At 42.2% G+C, this 20454-nt stretch overlaps 1 protein-coding gene across 1 annotated transcript in view; it reads right to left on the bottom strand.

The window, feature by feature from the left end:
• MAPRE2 (microtubule associated protein RP/EB family member 2) overlaps window positions 1-14855 on the bottom strand; it is a 163807-nt gene extending 148952 nt beyond the window's left edge. The window contains exon 1 of the mRNA XM_068562548.1: window positions 14767-14855. The gene's annotated coding sequence lies outside the window, so the exon portion shown is untranslated. The remainder of the gene's footprint in view (window positions 1-14766) is intronic.
• Between the last annotated feature and the right edge of the window lie 5599 nt (window positions 14856-20454).

Genomic DNA, 20454 nt, shown 5'->3' with positions numbered 1-20454 from the left:
CAACCCTTAAAACACCACCAAGCCTCACAAGGATATGTTAAAAATCGCTTTCCTCTGGGATGGGCCACAACTCCCACAGGAAAATATGACTCAAATGGACTTAGGCTTGATGTTACAACATATAGAACACATGATTGTTCTACCCATGCTGCATGTCTCACCTGCGTCAGATTACTCAACAAGGTACACTCTGAAGGCATCAAATGACTTACAAACCCCACCCAAGGTCCAAAGACTGGGCAAATTACCATGAATAGTATCATCACAGACACTCAGGTAAGCAGTTTGGAACAGAAAAACAACCTCATACACTCTTCCACAAGGGATAAACCTAACTCAGATTCACCATGCCTCTGGAGTTGGTGTCCATGGTGATGCGTAAGTACAGGGCTAGACTCCCAAGGGGGGCGGGGCAAGCCACACATTCTTTTTTTTTTTTTAATAAATTTATTTATTTTTGGCTGCATTGGGTCTTTATTTCTGCACGCGGGCTTTGCTCTAGTTGTGGCGAGCGGGGGCTACTCTTTGTTGCAGTGCACAACGCTTCAGTAGTTGTGGCACATGGGCTCAGTAGTTGTGGCTCGCAGGCTGTAGAGCACAGGCTCAGTAGTTGTGGCACACAGGCTCAGCAGTTGTGGTTCACAGGATCTAGAGCACAGGCTCAGTAGTTGTGGTGCACAAGCTTAATTGCTCCGTGGCATGTGGGATATTCCTGGACCAGGGCTCGAACCCGTGTCCCCTGCATTGGCAGGTGGATTCTTAACCACTGCACCACCAGGGAAGTCCCACACATTCTTGGACATAATTATACTCCTTGTGGTCTGTGTGGCTAATTGTGAGAGCTGTTGGTAAGCAGTACCAGGAGCCTCTCGTTCCTTTCAAATATGACGAACAATAGCCCTGCAGGACAGATGTTTCTTGTTTCTGGGTACAGTTTGACTCCAAAGCCTTAATCAGTCTCCTGCTACTTCAAAACAGCAGCCTCCAGGGCTGAGCCTCCCTCCGTCAGATTGACCATCCCCAAGTTCACGAAACACTCCTTCCACAATGAAAAGACTTAGTGGTTCATGAATACAGTGAAAGCTCCCCATGGTTCAGGTGTTGCTTAGTTTGAATGTGAGTTTAGAAACATCAGTATAGATGTACCTGCACTTTGTCTACAATTTAAAAACAAACATTTGAAAAGAAAAATCCCCAGGGTAGCAGTTTAGTTTTGCTCTGAATGTAGGGGGTGGATGAAATTTGTCATAGATGAGATGCAGGATGGGGGGGAAAAGTCCAACCTGAGATTTTTTTTTTTTTTTTTTGGCTGCACCTCGCGGCATGCAGAACTTCCCCCACCAGGGATCCAACCCGTGCCCCCTGCAGAGGAAGCACGGAGTCCTAACCCCTGGACTACCAGGGAAGCCCCATCCCGAGATTTTTATAGATTAAAAATTGTGATTTTTTTTTTTTAAATGGAAAAGCGACCAATGGTATGATTCAAGACAAAACTATTGTAACATCTGTCAGAATTAGAAGTTGTTTTGCAGCATTACACGATCTATCTTTTCTATCACCTACTAGTGTTCCGTATCTTTTCCCGTCAGATAACCAGTATCTCTGTGTCTCGCTAGACACTTACCCAAAGCTGCCAGCTGCTCCACCTTCACGCCGAGTGTAAAGCGCGATTCCTCTCAGAGGTGTTGGTGTTTGATATTAATATTTTAAGTAAAAGAAATAAAGTTCCAGCAGTGGACTTTCAGAAATTACTTGCGGACAGAGAATCATCCCCCACCCCGTAAGTTTTCCATAATAAAGACTGCAACAAACGGGACCCCTGAACTGCAGGCCAATGGCCAAGAGAGCCCTACCTGAGTACCCTATTTCCCAGCAGGAAGAAAAACTTACTTCTGCATTGCTTCATCTACGAAAGCAGTGGTGTTGGAAAACGATGAAACAATTCCAAATATAAAACTCTTACACGTCAAGTGCCGCACCGGGACCAGGGGATTGTGGCAATGACTGCGCATCCATCACCATCTCCAACCAGTTTATGTGCTGGGGAGGCCCACACGGGGGGAATTAAAGGGCAACCACAAGGATCCACCTAACTTGTCCTGGATGGGTGGACCAGTGGGAGGTGGTGGGAAGCAATGGTTAGGAGGTTAGGAAAGACTTTCCAGAACAATGTTTCTCAAATTTAATCCACAACAATGACACCTGTGGACCTTATTAAAGGAAAGATTCTGATGGAGAATGTCTGGGGTGGAGCCTGAGCTTGGGCATTTATAAGATACTCCACTGGTCCCTGGAGAACACTTTGAGGGGTGGGGACCTAAAAGGATTAACACCTGTGGTAAGACAAAGGCTGGAAAAGGCATCCCAGGCAAGGCATCCCAGGCAAAGGCATCCCAGGCAGTTTGAACTCACATTCAAACTAAGCAACACCTGAACCATGGGGAGCTTTCTCTGTATTCATGAACCACTAAGTCTTTTCATTGTGGAAGGAGTGTTTCGTGAACTTGGGGATGGACAATCTGATGGAGGGAGGCGAAATATGGTTGAATGTGAACACAGACAATAAGAGCTTTACCCAAAAATAAAAATAGATTTGTGATAGTTGCCTGAAGGTGGTAAGATGAGGAGTGCTTCCCCTCACGCCCCTCCCTCATTTTCTTCAGACCCTCACTAATGAATTTGTTTCTGTAATGAATTTGTTATGTAATGAATTTATTAAAACAACAACAAAACAAATGAGTTTCTCCTCCATGGGCTGCGGGGGATGGGTAGAATTCTGCACTGGGGTTCCTTTAACAAAATGACCAGGCAGCTTCTTCCAATCTTGGATTATGTGATTGTTTGACACCAAGCTACTTAATAACTGATTACAACAATTATATAGCGATGTGCTTATGATGACAACATAAAAACGTGTTTTCAAAGGAATAATAATTTATTTTAATCCCACAAGGACTCAAAGGCAAAGAATATACAAATCAATTTTCACTGCAAAGTAAAGGAGCTGTTACAGTGGAGGATTACTGGACTGAATGTCAATATTATGACATAGTATGAGTGTGTTTCATGTTTGGTAATTGCAATCATTGTTGCTTTTGTTGTGGTCATCCATGTACAATGCTTGGTGTCAGTCTATTTATCTCTTGTTAAAATAAAATACAGTGTGTGTGTGTGAAAAAAAAAAAAAAAAAAAAGCAAGCAACCTCACACAATGGTGGGTGAGCTACCCCACTGTCCTTGGCTTCAGTTTTTCCATCAGTGAAATGGAGATAGCATCACAAAAGATTCTTGTGAGGGTTAAATGGGATGATGAATGCAAGAAACCAGTACTTAACAAATGACGGCTCTCTTTCTCCTTCCTCAGGCTTGAGGTCATCCTTAACTAGGCTTCTGAGACCCTGGCTCAGTCTCACCAGCCCTCCAGCTTTGCCTAATTTGGCCGCAGCAACAGTCTGGCAACCTCAGGAGGGTATAGTCTAATTTCTGAAATAATGAAAAGCCTCAAGACACATTTACTCCCTAAATAAAATCCACAGTTTAAATTATAAACAAGAACAAAACAAATTAAGAATGTTGGTAACTAAGTGAGAGCAATTTCATATGCTAAACTTGACAAAATAATTACAAAGCTACTATCCAGTAAAAAAAAAAAAAAAAAAAAAAGAATAGTGAAGGAATTCCCTGGTGGTCCAGTGGTTAGGACTTGGTGTGGCTTGGCTGAAAAAAAAAATAGAATAGTGGAAAACTTACTGATATTGAAAACAAACTTATGGTCACTAAAGGGGAAACGTGGGGGGAAGGTTTAAACTGGGAGATTGGGATTGACATATACACACTACTATATATAAAATAGATAACTAGTAAGAACCTACTGTATAGCACAGGGAACTCTACTCAATATTCTGTGATAACTTATATGAGAAAAGAATCTAAAAAAGAATGAATATATATACATATAACTGAGTCACTTTGCTGTACACCTGAAACTAATACAACATTGTAAATCAACTATACTCCAATAAAATTTTGAGAGAGAGAGAAGAAAAAAAAAGATGTACAAAGGATAAAAACAGTCTTAATCTGGTAAGACTGATACCTACTGCATAATTTGTGTCACTAATATTAAAAGCCAACTGTAGTCTGAACGTGCTATAGTAGCATTTATTCAATAAGATATGTGTGGTTAGTTAAGTATCCTAACATTATTGAGACCAATATCACAGATGCATTCTCACATGAGAGAATTAGCTCCAATATTTTAGCCAACTCAGATGAGCTATATAACAACTATTTGTCAGTGACAAAAAAGAACTAAACAAGAGGATACGTCCGGATCAGAAGAAAGTAATCCCTGTTTTTTAAAAAAATAACATTTAAAATAAAATATTCCATATTAAATTTTTATGAACTCCTCATATCTTCATAAGTAAAGATAACTATTTTAGTAAAAATAACTAGGAAGTAACCTAAGAAATACATAGTAATCTTTCAAATAAATAAACAGTGATTGGAAATTTAAAAAAAAAAGTTAGTTAAAAATACTGAAATGTGTTTTTATAACCCATTAGTAAATTTTTCCTGGGAAAAAAAATGCAGGAGGAATTGTACGGAATTCTGGCAGGAAAAGGCCTTGTGTCATTTGACTTCACAGAGCCATGAGTGGTACCCTGATGAGGAATTCATTGCTTGGTTCCCTAGGACATGTCGCTGTCCCCAGCCAGGAGGAGAACTTTAAGTTTCTGAGGTGAAGAAGGGAGAGTTGTGCTGGCCATGGACATCAAGCTGCATGTCTATGAGACATGTGCTCGATGGTTCCATAGATGGCACTGTTAAAATTACCACCACCTTTCTTCCAAATCAGGCGTGTCATAGGAAACCACATCATGTAATATTTAGTCAACTGCCAGCCGTGTCTGAAGCAGGTCACTAAACAAATCATATGACCACATCACCATACACGACACAGTCATCACGAAAACCCACACATAAAATTATCTAATTTGATCCTTACGAGAATCTTCTGGGGCTTCCCTGGTGGCGCAGTGGTTAAGAATCCACCTGCCAATGCAGGGGACATGGGTTCGATCCCTGGTCCGGGAAGATCCCACATGCCACGGAGCAACTAAGCCTGTGCCTCACAACTACTGAGCCTGCGCTCTAGAGCCCGCGAGCCACAACTACTGAGCCGGTGTGCCACAACTACTGAAGCCCACATGCCTAGAGCCCATGCTCTGCAACAAGAGAAGCCACCACAATAAGAAGCCCATGCACCGCAACGAAGAATAGTCCTGGCTCGCCACAACTAGAGAAAGCCCGCGCGCAGCACCGAAGACCCAAGGCAGCCAAAAATAAATAAATAAATTTATATATAAAAAAAAGAATCTTGTGAGACAATTTCAGACCCCACAGTCTCTATTTGACAGATGAGGAACAGTTTGAGGGATGGTGATGAAGGATGTTAAGGTCTCCAAAATCACCCAGTTCCGTCAGCTGCAGAACTGGTTATAAACATCAGGCCTTATGATGTTCTCGCTCCAACATCCAGAATTCTTTCTACGATACAACCCTATAACTTCTAAAAAACAAGCAGGCAAGCATAGAGAAGGGAGGTTTTTGATCTCAAAAGGGATTAAGATCTATGGGACCTTTTAAATTACTTTTTAAAACTTAGAATTTCGTAAGTGTAGTTTGGAATTTGCCATAGGTCCAAACTGTATGTCCTTTGTTCAGTTTTAGAGGAACCTAGGGATACCATGAATGTGTGGTGTTGGATTATAAATATTCTTATGTAAGTTGCAATAAATGAAGTAAAAAAGCACAAAAAAGATTTATTGGTGATTTGAGGGCCAGGAACTATTTGCCACCTAATTCATTCAAGGACAACCCAGAATGTTTTAATAGGCTGTTGAATTAGTTCTAGTGAGTCTTTTTTAAACTTACATTTGTCTTATTTTATTACATATGCTCATTATGAAACAATATTAGAAACGGTCATTTAGAATTTTCATATGAATAAAACAGAAATACAATAGTTGCCTATCTTGAAGATATTTGATCAAAATAAACCATTCCTTCCTGTGTGTTAAAAGAAACAGTTTGTTAAGGATTATTGCAACGTGATATTAAACATAAAGACTAATTTATGGTGAAAAAGTGGATCCTTTAGCTCAGGGCTTCTCAAACTTTAATGTGTATACGAATCACTTATGGATCTTGTTAAAGTGAAGATTCTGATTGAGAAGGTCTGGGGTGGAGCCCAAAATTCTGCATTTCAAGGCATCCCAGGCGATGCTGACACTACAGGTCCCAGGACCTCACTTGACTAGCAAGGCGTCACTGGAATCACCTGAGATTGAACTTCAATCAACAATGTCCTGGGGACATGGTTGATGGGTTTCTCATGTTACCCCACTTGAGCTAACAGTTTACCCATTAAAGTATCTACTTTATTAAAAGGTCTGTGGGGCTTCCCTGGTGGCGCAGTGGTTGGGGCTCCGCCTGCCAATGCAGGGGACGCGGGTTCGATCCCTGGTCCGGGAGGATCCCGCGTGCCGTGGAGCAGCTAAGCCCGTGCACCACAGCTACTGAGCCTGGGCTCTAGAGCCCATGAACCACAGCTGCTGAGCCCGCGTGCCACAACTGCTGAGCCCGCACGCCTGGAGCCTGTGCTCCACGACGGGGGAAGCCACCGCAATGAGAGCCCTGAGCACTGCAACGAAGAGTGGCCCTCGTTCGCTGCAGCTGGAGAGAGCCCGCGTGCAGCGACGAGGACCCAACGCAGCCAAAAATAAATAAATAAAATAAATTAAAAAAAAAAAAAAAAAAGGTCTGTGAAAGAATAGAAAGTACCTTAAGATATCTTACAAATAAAAAATTGCTAATTTTCGAGATCTGGCTTTACTTTTTATTTCCCTTCTTAATTAAGCAAAATGTGCAGAAAACTTCTGATAATGGCTTGATTTTTCTCTTTAGTAGGTGAAGGCAGCTCAGATATTTTATTACCCCAGAAATAAGAGTCTCAGATCAGATATTTTACAGACCAGGAAAGCTAGTCATTTTGAGATTATGAGATAAAAGTAGGATTGTAAAATTTAGCAAAAACAAAAAGAGAAAACAAAAATAAAACAAAACTTCAATCAATCACCATCAAAAAGATGGGATGCCCAGTTAAATTTGAAATTTAGATAAAAGATAAATTTTTTCAGTATGAGAATACCCCATGCAATGTATGGGACATACTTATACTAAAAAAAAAAAAAAAAAAAATCATTGTTAATCTGAAATTCAGATTTAACTGGGCGTCCTGTGTTTTATGCAGCAACCATTGCTAAAAACATACCCTAGCTTCTAACTTACATTTAGGTGTTAAGGGAGCAGATGCTGGGATGAAGAGTTAACAGACCCACTGACAGTGTTGCTTAAACATTCCAACTGCACAGGGAATTGCTTTCTGGACTTGGCAATACCACATGGAGCACTTGGTTATTACTGCTGTTGATTCATGGAAATTCCTTTTAAAAGATTTGTGCCCAAAAGACCACACTTTAAAAAAATCATGATAGAGGGCAAGCTGGAAGTGAAGCTAACAGGAGTCTTATATCAATAGCTCCCTTTCTGGGGAAGGACCAGGTGGTGCAAAGCAGGAAAGTGTTTCTTCTAGTTGCCTGTCTTTTCCACTTCTGGAGAACTGAAGATGCCCAGTGGGAAAATGGAGATAGTGGTTTCTTACACTCATGAGAAGTTCTTAATACATCACATTTTGGCAGGTTGGTTAGATTTAACATTATCTTTGAAGGAAGGAAAGTGTAAGGTGATTGCAGGCACTCTCTCCTTTCTTGCTTATCAGTTGCTGAAAGCCGACTTTACCAGCTTTTAAAGACGGTAATTTAGTCCTCTGATTTCACTTTTAAGTACGACAGCCAATAAAAAGTTTCAGATAGTTAAGCAAAAAAAAACAGGAATTACCTCATTTTCCAGCTGCCTTTTCTTGCTTATTTTCCCTTCTACTGACTTCAAATACCAATAGTCATTCCTGCCTTGATGTTTATAATTAACTCTAAGTTAGAACCAAGGTTTGTGGGTTAGCAAAATGTTTTTGAGTGTTTTGCCCCTGCTTAAGCAATTGACAATTATGAATTCCCTATTCTGGTAAAAATATAGTCAATCCAATTAGTTCCTAATTTTAGGAACTACTTTGGAGAGAACTATGAGTGATATATGTATGGCAGACACTATATCAAACAAAATGTATTTCGTAAAAATTTTAGTGAAATCTAAATGACGATTAGGGTGGAAAGTTAATTTTACTTGGACTAGTTCCTTACCTAGTCAGCACAGGAGTTAGACAATCTGTCTTGTGTTATCCCCCTCCTCCCCTTCCCCAATTACTCCATCAGGAACACTAGTGGGTTAAGTTACCTTGGAAGTTAGTTACCTACAAGCCATTACTACCAACAGTCCTAGGGTGGGATTAAATACACTTACAATTTGTTTTTGTTTTCAGAAATGATTTACCTGACCTCAGGCACCTCAAAATTTACATTACTTACAATGCAATGTTTGATTTTTTTGGTCTCTAAATTGCAGGTGTACTGATTCTGGAAGGGATGAAGAGGACACAAATTATATATAACCCTTAAAATTGCTCTATTAATCTAAGTGAAACTCACTTGCAAATAGCCTGTGGCATTAACAAGTCATCAAAAAGAGGAAGTTCTCTTAACTGAAGGAAATTTTATGAGAGGCAACACTTACAGTAAAAAATTAAGACAAGTTCCTATCAATGTAGTTGTCCTTTCAAATATTCCTTCTAGAATCTTAAGACTAATCTGTCCAGCCTTGAGCAGAAGCCATATAATTTGAATTTCTGGATCATAATCTGATCTGTTTTTGAATTTAGAAATTTCAAACTAAATTGTCCATGGCATACTGTCAGCCTTTAGTGATATAAGTGACTATATGTATATCTGCTTATTACCTAATGATCATTGCCTTTGTAAGTAGCAAGCAATTTACCTTAAATGTATACTTTAGAAGAGTGGTGCTATTTCCCAAAGCAGCAAGTTTCCACATCATGTTTTAAGTGTATGAAGTGAGTCAATGAAAAACATCTAAATCTGAATAGATCCTCAAATTATGCATTAATATACTAAACCAAATAAGAATACAAATGCCCTCCTAGGGTAGAGGAAAAGGAAGTTTCTACGGCTAAAGAATTGAGGCAAGTGTGACCATGGGCTTGTTGTCAAGGGTATGTTTTCCTATTTTCTAGAGCTCTGGAAACGGTGATGTAGCTCAATGTAAGTTAGTATTGCACTGTTTGGGCTGTTTAGGTTCAGAAGTTTTACGGCTGACCGCATCACTAAAATTCACATATTACTTAGAAATGTACTGCTTTTGCAAATATGCTCAACAGGGGAATAAATACACAGAAAAGGGGAATGTGAAACTAAACTGTCTTTGGAGATTAGTTGCCCTATGTTTGGAAACAAATTTTTTCCCCTTCTCTAAAGGCGAAAAAAACTGAAAAAATACCAAGGTTTTCAGTGAGCAAATTCTCATTTAAAACGGAAGTATACTGAGTTGGAATAAACCCAGGGTCTGCAAACCTTGACTGTAAATATTCAGTAAATATTTCAGGTGTTGTGGCCCATACAGTCTTCGGTGCAACTATTCTATTCCACTGCAACAGCACAAAAGCAGCCACGGACAACATATATGTGAGTAAGTATGACTGTAGTCCAACAAAACTATTTTGGACACTTAAATTTGAATTCCACATAATTTTCAAGGGTCCACAAATGTTTTTCTTCTTTTGCTCTATTTTCAACCATTAAAAAATACAAAAACCAATCTTAATTCATAGGCTATACAAAAAGAGACATTGGGTCATAGGTGGCTGATCCCTGATCGAGTTTGCTGATCTGTTGATTGACTCATGGGTTTCAACTCAACCTAAGCTTAATGCCATTGCATGAAGCTTGTCGGTAGTCATTTCTGAAGTGTGTAGATTATTAGGTTTGTTGGAAGCAAATTTACCGATAATTCTATTCTATGAGGCTCTGGTGTAACAAACCACAATTTTGAATACTTCTCTTAAAATTTGTGGTTATAGATTTGGAGCAAAAAACTTGTGCAATTAACAGATTTGAAATACTTTAGCCAGATTGTCCTGATTAAGGAGAATAAGTTCACTTTAAACACTTAGGATGGTTGCAGGTGAACATGTAAAAGAGTTGGGTTTGTTCTTTGTGGTCTCCAGTAAGTGAATGCTGCTGAGAGCCTCCTGTGAATGGAATGTGCTGCCAGGAAGAGAGTGAAGCATCAGTTGAAGGACTATTTAGTAAAGATGCTGTACAGGGCATTTAAGCTTTTGCTGGATGATATGACTAACATTTAAGAACCCTCATACAAGTTAAAAATTCTTACTTTGCTTATCTGGATAAGAAGCCAACGATGGCTCCAATTGTTTCGGGTTGGCCTAGTTCAAAGGTTGATAGTTTGAGAATAAATGAAAGCATGATACAGGTGAAGAGTTTCTCCTACTTTAAGAAGGGATGATATAATTAGAACTGAGCTTGCCTACCCAAAACCTCCAGACAAGATTACATCAAAGCTAGTCAAGAAATAGCAGGATGATAGACCAGATCCTGGAAAAGGAGTGAGGGCTCCAGATTTCTCCCCACTTTGAAGATCATTTAATTTCTGGACCTGTGCTATTTGGCACATGGGAATACTATCTACCCAGCTGTGTTTAGGCCCTGATAGGTTAATAAGATCAACGGGCTGTATAAATTTAAGGTAATAAGACTGGGTGGTTCTCATCTGTTCTCAGAAACTTCAGAGCTTCTAAAGTTGAGGCGATACCCTTTTCTTTGTACCTCGCCCTCTTGGCCCACTTGTAAATATCACAGAGCTAGTTTTGTACTATCCTCTCATGAACAGTTTCTCATTAATCTGAATTAGTCCCATTTTTCTAGACTATGTTTCAGCCTTTCAGTATCTTACACCTTCCCTAAAAGGAGTTGAAATTTCAGAAGTGCATTCCCAGAGAATTTTCTCAGCTACACAGAAATGAGAACGGGTTCATTTACATCATTTTGGCTTTCGGAAATTCTTATTAACATTTATTTTTGCTGGTATCCAGCAAGGAATACATCCAAATTTCCATTTTTAAATATGCTGGATATTTAAATACATTTGTGCTATTTTTAATGTAGGTAGAAGACAATAAAAGCTGTCTATTAATCTGCCATTTATCCTACTCTGAAATAACTCTCCTAGCTTAATTAGTTCCTTTTGGAAAAAATACGTGTTTTTTCCATAATAATGGGTAGAGAGTGAAATTTTCATGAAGTGAATCTTGGATCCATGAGAGTGTAGTTAAGTATTATAACAATTATTAGTTATTCTCAGGATGCTAAATTGTTTTATGTAAAAATGTAAGCAAACAAATGAGCTACCATTTTATGGCTCTTAAGAACTGTAACAGAACTTTGGCTCCTACATATCCAGAATGTCTGTCTTGGAAAAAAATAAAAATGAATGTACTCAGGATGCTTTGCTTATAAATATTCTCCCCACCTTCTGATAATGTTCAGTACAAACACAACAGGCCTGTGCTCTGTGCTATAGGGGCTGTAGACATTAAAGGCCCCTTCTAGATAACAGAATACCAAGCAGGGTACATAGGTGCTATGAGGGGTTCAAATAAAGTTCAACAGCTGATGATATTGAATGCTTGCTATGTGCTAGGCATGGTTGTTCCCCCTTAAAGAAACTGAGAATGCAAAAGAAAGCATTTAGGCAAGAGAGTTATGATGATATAAAGAATAATGAGGAAAAGAGAGAGATAACTGAAGTTAATAGTAATAAAAATAAGTATTTCATAAACTGTGTACATCTATAAATAGGCTATCTTATTAGGATCATACCTTGAGGATGATTTTTTTTTTTAAGCAAGAAACCTTTGGTTAATAACATAAGATTCCTCGTAAAATGTTAGATGTAACCATTTCTATTTAAATAGATCCTTTAATTTACCTCTGAATGTGTAATCAAACAGTTATTTGACTTTTTTTATTCAAAATTTGTTTTGCAAATTCATCCTCTCTGTCTCGCATAATTGAAATAACCCAAACCACTTTCCAACATTTTTTTTTTTTTCCTACATGCCTCCCACCAAGGAAATTACAAGACATCTATCTAGTTGGCTTTGTGTCTCCTCTTCTAACAGGAGAGAGCTTTACACCAAGCGGGTAGGATAGGGTGCTGGAAGAGGGAGCGGCTCAAACAAGCAGACAGATGGTGATCAGATATTCAAAAGTGCTTTCAAAGGAGTGGAGTAGTGGGTGTCAATAAGCTACTCCATGTAATTACTTCCTATTCTCGGGATCCGCCTTTGAGTGCAGGCTTCTGACTCACCAGGCTGCTCCAAGTTAGTTTCTGCTGGGTTTCCCCACTGCCTGCTACACGTGAATCACCTCTGGAATGAAGTTTCTACGTATCCTTAACAACCGTGCAGAAACCAGGCACTGACAGTGAACTTCGATCTTTCTACCAGACGCTAGGCTGAGAGGGTGAAAAATGATGTGGCAGGTACCACCGCCAGCCAAGCTGCCAGGTGACAGTGCCCCCCGACCCCAGGCATTCGTCAGCAGCACTCCAGTTTCAGCGTGGTTTTCCCCACCCACCCAGGTAGTTAAACTGGCATCTTGTCTTGCAGCTTGCAGCTGCCGGCCACTGAACTCTGCCCTTGCCTCACTGGTTCTCAAATTTGGCTGCACAATGGAATCACCTGGAGATTAACACACACACACACACACACACACACACACACACACACACCACAACACAACAACCCCAAACCTCACTGTCATCTCAAAACAGTCTAATTTAAATGGGTTGGGATGACATATGGACATCAGGATTTTTCAAAGTTCCCCAGGCAGCAAAATTTGGGAAACTTTGCGTTGAAGAAGCATTGTTCTTCCCATGCAAGTGAAACTTGCCAGTTGAGCTTACCTAACGACCACTCGGTGGGCTCCCAAACCCCCTATCTTGGAGATGTACTGACAGCCCCTAACCGGTATCTTAATTAATTTGGCAGCAAAGAACGCTAGCAAAGCAAGGATCATTTCCAGAATGGAAGGTTGGCAAGGACCCCTGCCCCTGCCCGTCGCCCCCCACCCCTTGCTAAAAACTAAGCTAAATTTAGTGCTTAAGCGAAGTATCTCAAACGTTGCTATTCTTTCGGTTACCTTTTGGTCTCTGTTCTGTTTCATTCCACAGTGTCTTGTTCAGCAAAGTTGGAAGGCTCGGGTCCTTCAGATTAGAAGCAGGTGCTGCGTCAAACCTCAATCGAGAGGGGACTGCACTCTTCACCTCGCTGGGACCGAACCGCCGCGTCGCAGTGCGGCCCCCAGGGCAGATACTATGCTAATCAAGAAAGTTCTTCGGTCTCCTCGCGGGCGGGCGGGTGCAGGTTTGAACACTTAACCCTTGATTTTACATGACTGCACTACAGTGCGTTTAATGACCTCCTCTTGCCTAGCGGGTCTGGACCACATTCCCTGTTTTTGGAAAAGAAGAGGATGTGCGCAAGAGATGGAGAAACCCGCAGGGAGGGTACAGCAGTGTTGGCTGGTGCCCGGGTGAAGGGACGGCTGATGTTTGGAATATTAATTACTCCACGCGCTACTGGCCCAGCGAGGACTAGCAGAAGGGGGCTGGGGGTTAAGACAAAGGCTCCTCCTGATCAAATGGCTGCAGCGCCCCTGCCTCCGAGGTTACAGCTCTGCCCTCTGCACTGGGCGGCCCTTGGCACGGGACTGGCAAAGTGACTCAAGGGGGTGACCTAGTCCACTGGCCCTTTCGGGGTCTGAAAGTCTCATGACCGAGCGCTCCGGGTTCAGAGGGGAGGGTCTTTCTGTGCCCACCCCTCCTGCCCGCCCTTTGTGGGATTTCTGGTCACGGCCCAGCCCTTTGAAGGGTGAACTGAAGAATTTCTTACGCAAACAGAATGGGGAGTCGCGGAGTAGCTCCCGCCCTGAGCGCAGGGTGCCCCTTGCAGAAAACCACTTGAGATCAGAATAATAACCCGCTCTCTTTGCCACCCATCCGGCTCCCGCGTCCCCGGGCGCCGGGAGCACAAGCGAGAGCCGGAGTCGGAATGCAGAGGTGGGGCTGGTCTTCGCTGGAGAAGCCCTGGGGGCGGCAGCTGGGCTGGGGGGGGGGCGGTCCAAGGTTTGATCCCCAGACGGCTGTCGCCCGTGCGCTGCACTTCCTGGTCTGCCCCGAAGCGCACAGCCCCTGCCAGCGCCCCTAGTTCTCAGTCCCCGCGCCCCAACTCTGTCGCCTTGAGGTCCGCGCGCTACGGGCGCGCACTCGCAAGACCCCCTCCTTCTCCAGCGCCAAGAGTCCTGGCCAGCCCGGCTCTCACCCCCCGAGCCGGTCCACTTTGCCTCTGCCAGCGTGGCAGCCCTGATTCCCTCCCCTTTCCCGGGGTGCGCAGCTCTGGGGCCCCGAAGGAGGGATGCGGCCCGCAGGAGCGCGGCGGCTGCACACCCGGGGGCCGCGGCGCCGACCCCTGCACAACTTCTTGCTGGGCTTGGAGACCCCCGGTCCCGCCGGCTGAGCGACGGGCGGACTGCAGCCCCCCGGCGGCGGAAGGAGGCGCGGCCAGCGTCTGCCCTGGGAGGGACTGAGCCAGGACTGGGGGTGTCCGGGTGCGCCAGGGCGGTACTGCTTTAAATGCACTTGACTCACCTGCTCCGGCGCCGTCGCCTCCTTCCTCTACTGACAGCTGGGGGCTTTGTTTTCTCCACCCACCCGGCCGGTCGCGCTCCGCCCCCTCCGCCACACGTGACTCGCCGTCTGCCACCGCCGCCGCCCGGCGGGGCCACCCGTGAGAGCCCGGCCAGGGCCACCCCTTCCCGGGGGGTGCGGGGTGCAGGTGGGGACCGCCGCCGACGGGTCAGTCCCTAACGCTGATTAGGGCCCTAGGAAGCCAGGGTGAATTGGTGACAAGGAATAAAGTGGCAGCCGGTGAAAGGAGCCGAACTGTTGGGCCCCAGCCGAGAGGGAGGAGGCCGGCGCGGCTCAGAAAGGGGACTTAAGAGGCGACCCCACACCCTGAATTAAGTACCTGTAACTGGGGGCTTGCACACCAACCGGCTTGCATTTGCTTTTTACACCAAGTGTTTGTACCCATACCTGGGGAACAATGGATACTGCAGAGCAAACTAGTTTTGTCCTGAACATTATTAATTGAACTAGGCAATTCTAAGCTGAACAATATGATAAACAATGTAATAAATAATAGCAAGTTCTACTGAGGATTGAAATCTGCTTGTCGGTGCTGGTTGATATTTGGATTCTATTTGGAAAATGGAATCAGGCTGGAGACGCTAACTCCAGATTATTGATGTGGGCACTTGTCCATTTGGAAGAGCACGGAGTTTTAATGAAATGAATTGAGAAAATGTTCTGGCTTCAGGACCCAGCTCCGTATCTGCTGCTTTTGGAAGTGGTCCTGACTGTTGCTGATCTCCAGTGTTTGAAACTGCAAGAACCTGTTGTCTGAATCCTTCCTTTTGCCCTTGGAGAACACACACATACCTTTGTTCTCCCCCAGATTGCAACTCAGGGGAAAGCTTGCCCCCATCTCCCCAGCATCCATTAAAGTGAAGTCTGCAGAGTGGAGTGACTTTGCTCTGTGCTTCCCAAATTTAATGTGCAGAGGGATCACCTGGGGGCCTTGTTAAAACCAAATTCTGTTTGAGTGGGTCTGAGGTTGGACCTGAGAGTCTGTATTTTTGCAAACTCTTAGGTAACATCAGTGTTGCTGGTTTGAGGACCACACTTTGAGTAGCAAGGTTCAGAGCACCCTTTTGGCTTTGGCCAGCCTATTTTGAGTCATGACTGCACCACTTAATAGCTTTGTGACTTTAGGCATTTTCTTTTCTTCCTTCCTTCCTTCCTTCCTTCCTTCCTTCCTTCCTTCCTTCCTTCCTTCCTTCCTTCCTTCCTTCCTCCCTTCCTCCCTCCCTCCCTCCCTTCCTTTAAAAATATTTATTTATTTATTTGGCTGTGTCAGGTCTTAGTTGCGGCATGTGGGATCTTCGTAGTGGCATTTGGGATCTTCAGTTGCAGCATGCGAACTCTTAGTTGCGGCATGCATGTGGGATCTAGTTCCCCGACCAGGGATGGAACCCGAGCCCCCTGCATTGGGAGCGCGGAGCCTTACCCACTGGACCACCAGGGAAGTCCCTAGGCAAGTTTCTTAACACTTAAGCCTCCACAGCTGTAAAATAGGGATGATTCAACTCAATCTTGAAGATTAAATGAGAAAACCCATTTAAAGCACCTAGTGTAGTGCCTGGCACACAGACCTAGGGTTTAACAAACGTTAGCTAATTAGCTCTTGGGGGCATCCTTGCGGGAGCAAAGCTGGCACAGAGTCCAACATACCAGCAGAGGGAGCAGTGTGTGAAATGGGTTCAGGGGATGAGGCAGCCTGCCCGAGGGTAAGTACTCTATGCCCAAGGGAACCTAGCACCGGCCAGATGTGTAGAATAAGTTTGTTAAATAAATGAACAACCATAATGCAGAGCAAATCACACGTGTTTAAAAGTTCTTCTGTTTCTTCTGAAAAAACTCTAAATCTTGATAAATTAGTTCTGGGACATTGAATTAAAAAATCATTTTGCTTTTTATTACAGATAATGTCCAGTTGCCTGTCGGATAGGTAATCTATTTTAATCTCCGAGTGAGTAAATGGATTGTTACGGAGTAGTACACTTTTATCCTCATTAAAAACCTTGAAATTTAACTGGAAATGAATTTATTAATGAAGATACGGTATTCTTAGCTTTCAAAATGAATGGGTATTGTCACATAGTTCTCATATTTCCCTTCTTTGCTTCTCCTCTCTCTGCCACCCCCTCCCCATATCACTGTTTCCTAAGACTCTTTTCTTGGCTTTTTATTTTTCTCACTTTCTGCCATTTCCCTTGGAAATTTTATTTCTGTCTTATTTTCAACTTTCAAGTGTGTGGAGATTACTTCTGAATCTATACCCACATTCTTGACCCGTTTCCAAGCTCCATTTCTGGATTACCAATTACTTGCTAGGCATTTCCACTGATTTTCCCACTAGCCTAGGAGTTTCAGTGTGTTCTAAATTAAACTCCTCTCTCCTCTCATAAAATGGATACCTCCTCAGTAATAAATCAAGATGATTATTTGCATTGGAAAGCCCTCAGTGCTAATTCAGGGACCTGGCAGGGGCGTGGTTCACACAGTATGATTGTTCCAGCTACCTTCTTGCTGCTCCCAGATATTTCTGTGAGACTTTCTTCAATAATGACTGGGGCCAACTCATGTATAAACACAACTCACTGGTGTAACAGCCACATGTGCCGCTGTGGGCTGCTGCATAAATGGTGCAAGGTGAACTGATTGGGTGGGAGACTGCATCCATCAGAGTAGCCTAGATTATGCTGCTGTGACAAACACCACCAAAATCTCAGTGGCTTTGCTTCATATGACAAAAATTAATTTCCCACTCAATACAAAGTCTCCAGGGCAGCTCTCAGGGTGAATCATCATCTAGTCTGCTTCATTCCTGTGACCTCTCCATGAGCACCATGGCAAGGGAAGAGAATATGGAAAACTGTGCACCAAACCTTAAATGCTTTCACCCAGTCAAAGGAAGGGGCATGGTCATTACCTAACTATAAGGGGGTATGTGCTCAGAAGGAATGGGGAAGTAGAAATCTTGGGGGGCATGAGTAGTGTCTACCATAGGAATCCATTCTACTACTACACAGGAGTGTTAGGGATAAAATTAAACTGAAAACAGTCTAGTTATAGTAGAGGGTGAGCGTAGATTACCAGTTTGAGAAAGCTGCCTGTGGAGCCTTTGGGAAAACAACATCATTGCTGTTATGATACAATACTGATATTATGTAGACAGACACTTATAAGTGAGAAATTCTGTCTCTCTGCCTGTCAGGGTCACCTTATGATTTAGTCAAGGTTAGTCTTTCCAGGAATTGATCATCCAAACTCTTCTGTCACACAAGAGCGGGGAAGTATCTTACATCTTGATTATACCCTGAGGAACACACCAACCATTAAATAAGTAAGCTTACATAGACACAAGCAAATGTGCCGATTTTGCTGACTTTGTTGGTCATTCTCTACTTGAGGAATGAATGTGTATCTCAAGAAGGAAATATTTTAGCAGCTTCAAATTGTCCCATATTTCTCCTATGATTGAGACAAATTATGCCCTTGACAAAGAATGTTCTTGTCTTCAAGAGAATGTTGAAACGTAGCCCTGAGTATAAAAATCAGTCCATAGGCAAGGGGAAAAAAATCACTCATCAATGTGAAAAAAATAAAATCATGGTTTTCAATAAGCTTTCGGGCTTCTTTCCCTAAAGAGCAGAGATTCTGTCAACTAAACTTGCTTCCTACATCTCCCAATGCTTCACGTGCCTAAAAAGTATAAAGCATTGATGAATGCTGTAAACTCTAAGATGCTGTACAGATATAGGATATTATAATATGTTGTTGGGCACTAAAATAGTGCCTTTGATCACAACAATTTTATATTGTCTCTGTCCACATCCATCAGTGATACCCCTTTTGAAACATTTACCTCTCATAAAACAGTTCCCAAATAAATATTTTTATATAACATCAGTATCTTCCTAAGGCTATATTCTGAAAGCTTCAATCCCACATTTCCACAAATATCTAACATGGGAGATTAAAAAGGAGAGGCAGAGTTTATCAATTAATATTTTAAATTGTTTGCTCAAATCCTTTTCATTTTATCTGATTTATTTTTAACTCTGAGTCTTTGCTAAGCTGTAATAGTGCTCTAAGTATAAATCATAACCTCAAGAGATATGCTGCAGTGAATCACTTACAAATGTATCAGTAATACCATGTAAGATGGAGATGGATGTGTTCATTACCAAGATATGATAGCATTTATCAAGATGAGCAGTAAAGGTGGCATAAGATGACAGCTTCACAGGGATCACTGCCTTGTGATGACTCTAGAGTCTAGTTACAGAGTAAATGTTGGAATAAAAATCAATGCCACCTTCAAAACATTGTGTGAGATCTTATGAGCAAATATTTGTGAGTTAGCTAAAAAGTATTGTTATTTCATAGATGAAGTTAAAGAGAGAACTTAAATGACTGATCCAAGACCTAATTTCTAACTATGTCTGCTAGCAAAAAGTGCTGTCTCCATAAGATACTACAGAATGGCAGAGAGGAAATATGCTTATTATATACTACATATTGGTGTATACATCGTAAGCTATGTTTAATGTACATCAATAGGAACAAAATGTTACCTTGGCTCATAAAAAGCCATTGTGGCATAGAGGTATCTGTTTATACCACACTGAAAAAAACCTCATATACAAAGAAATAAGTTGGACATATATTTCTATATGCTGCTTAGAACACAGTAGAACAGACATAGAACAATTGTAGGAGAATCAATTGTATTCAGTATTATCACAGCACATTTTGATAGCAGCAGATATAATTAATTAATTTGTTGATTAGTAATTATCTCTTAAAGGATGAAGTCTGAGGCCAGGAGATGAAACCTGTTTAAGTTTTCTACGGCAGTTCTGTGGAGCTTCTAGGGACCAGTGGGATCAGCACCGTCTCACCTTGGGATCCCTTGGGAGACGATGCAGTCAATTTTTGTTGACTTGAAAGCTAGTTTTGATTTATTAAAGACTACCTTGCCAATTGCATTTTCGTTTTGATTCTCTTGTATCCTGTCCATGGGTTGGTCAACCAGTGTGAGAATAATAGGTAACTGATTCCTTGTGTCTTCTCAGAACCTTCTAGAAAGAAGTCTTTGATTCTTCAAAAGAAGTTTGCTCTTCTTCGGCTTTTCTAATTTTAAAATTGCTTAAATCTTGCTAAGTTGTAACTTATCCAACAAACAGTTTTGTGATGCCTTTTACTGGGCAGTCACCAAGTTAAGTGCCTGTGGTTACCCAAATGGTCTTTGGTCTCAAGGGACTTACAGGACAGGGAAACATGGAGTGTGCATAGTGTGGCTTGAGGGGTATTAAAGGTATGAATAATATGTTAGGAGAACACTGGACAGTGAGGAAGAACGTCAGAGAAGGGCTCACATTTGGGTTGAGTCTTGAAGGATGAAGAAGAGAGTACCAGGTGAGGATGCTTTGGGGTGAGACAGAGTGTGTGGGCAGAGTATTCCAGAGACGGAATGGGAAAGCAAAGATCTGATCAGAGATTGACTAGAGATACGATCAAAGAATGATGAGAAGTTCCATATGGATGAAGGATAGAATGTGTGGAAGAGTGACATCAGTGGGGTAGACTAGGAAGGGCCTGGGGCGCCTAGCTGAGATGTTTGGATGTAATATACTGGCCAATGGTCTC

This window comes from Eschrichtius robustus, chromosome 14 (assembly GCF_028021215.1).
Source record: "Eschrichtius robustus isolate mEscRob2 chromosome 14, mEscRob2.pri, whole genome shotgun sequence".
Lineage (NCBI taxonomy): Eukaryota > Metazoa > Chordata > Mammalia > Artiodactyla > Eschrichtiidae > Eschrichtius > Eschrichtius robustus.
The sequence above is the reverse complement of the archived record's forward strand: the minus strand, read 5'-3'. Positions and strand labels throughout refer to the sequence as shown.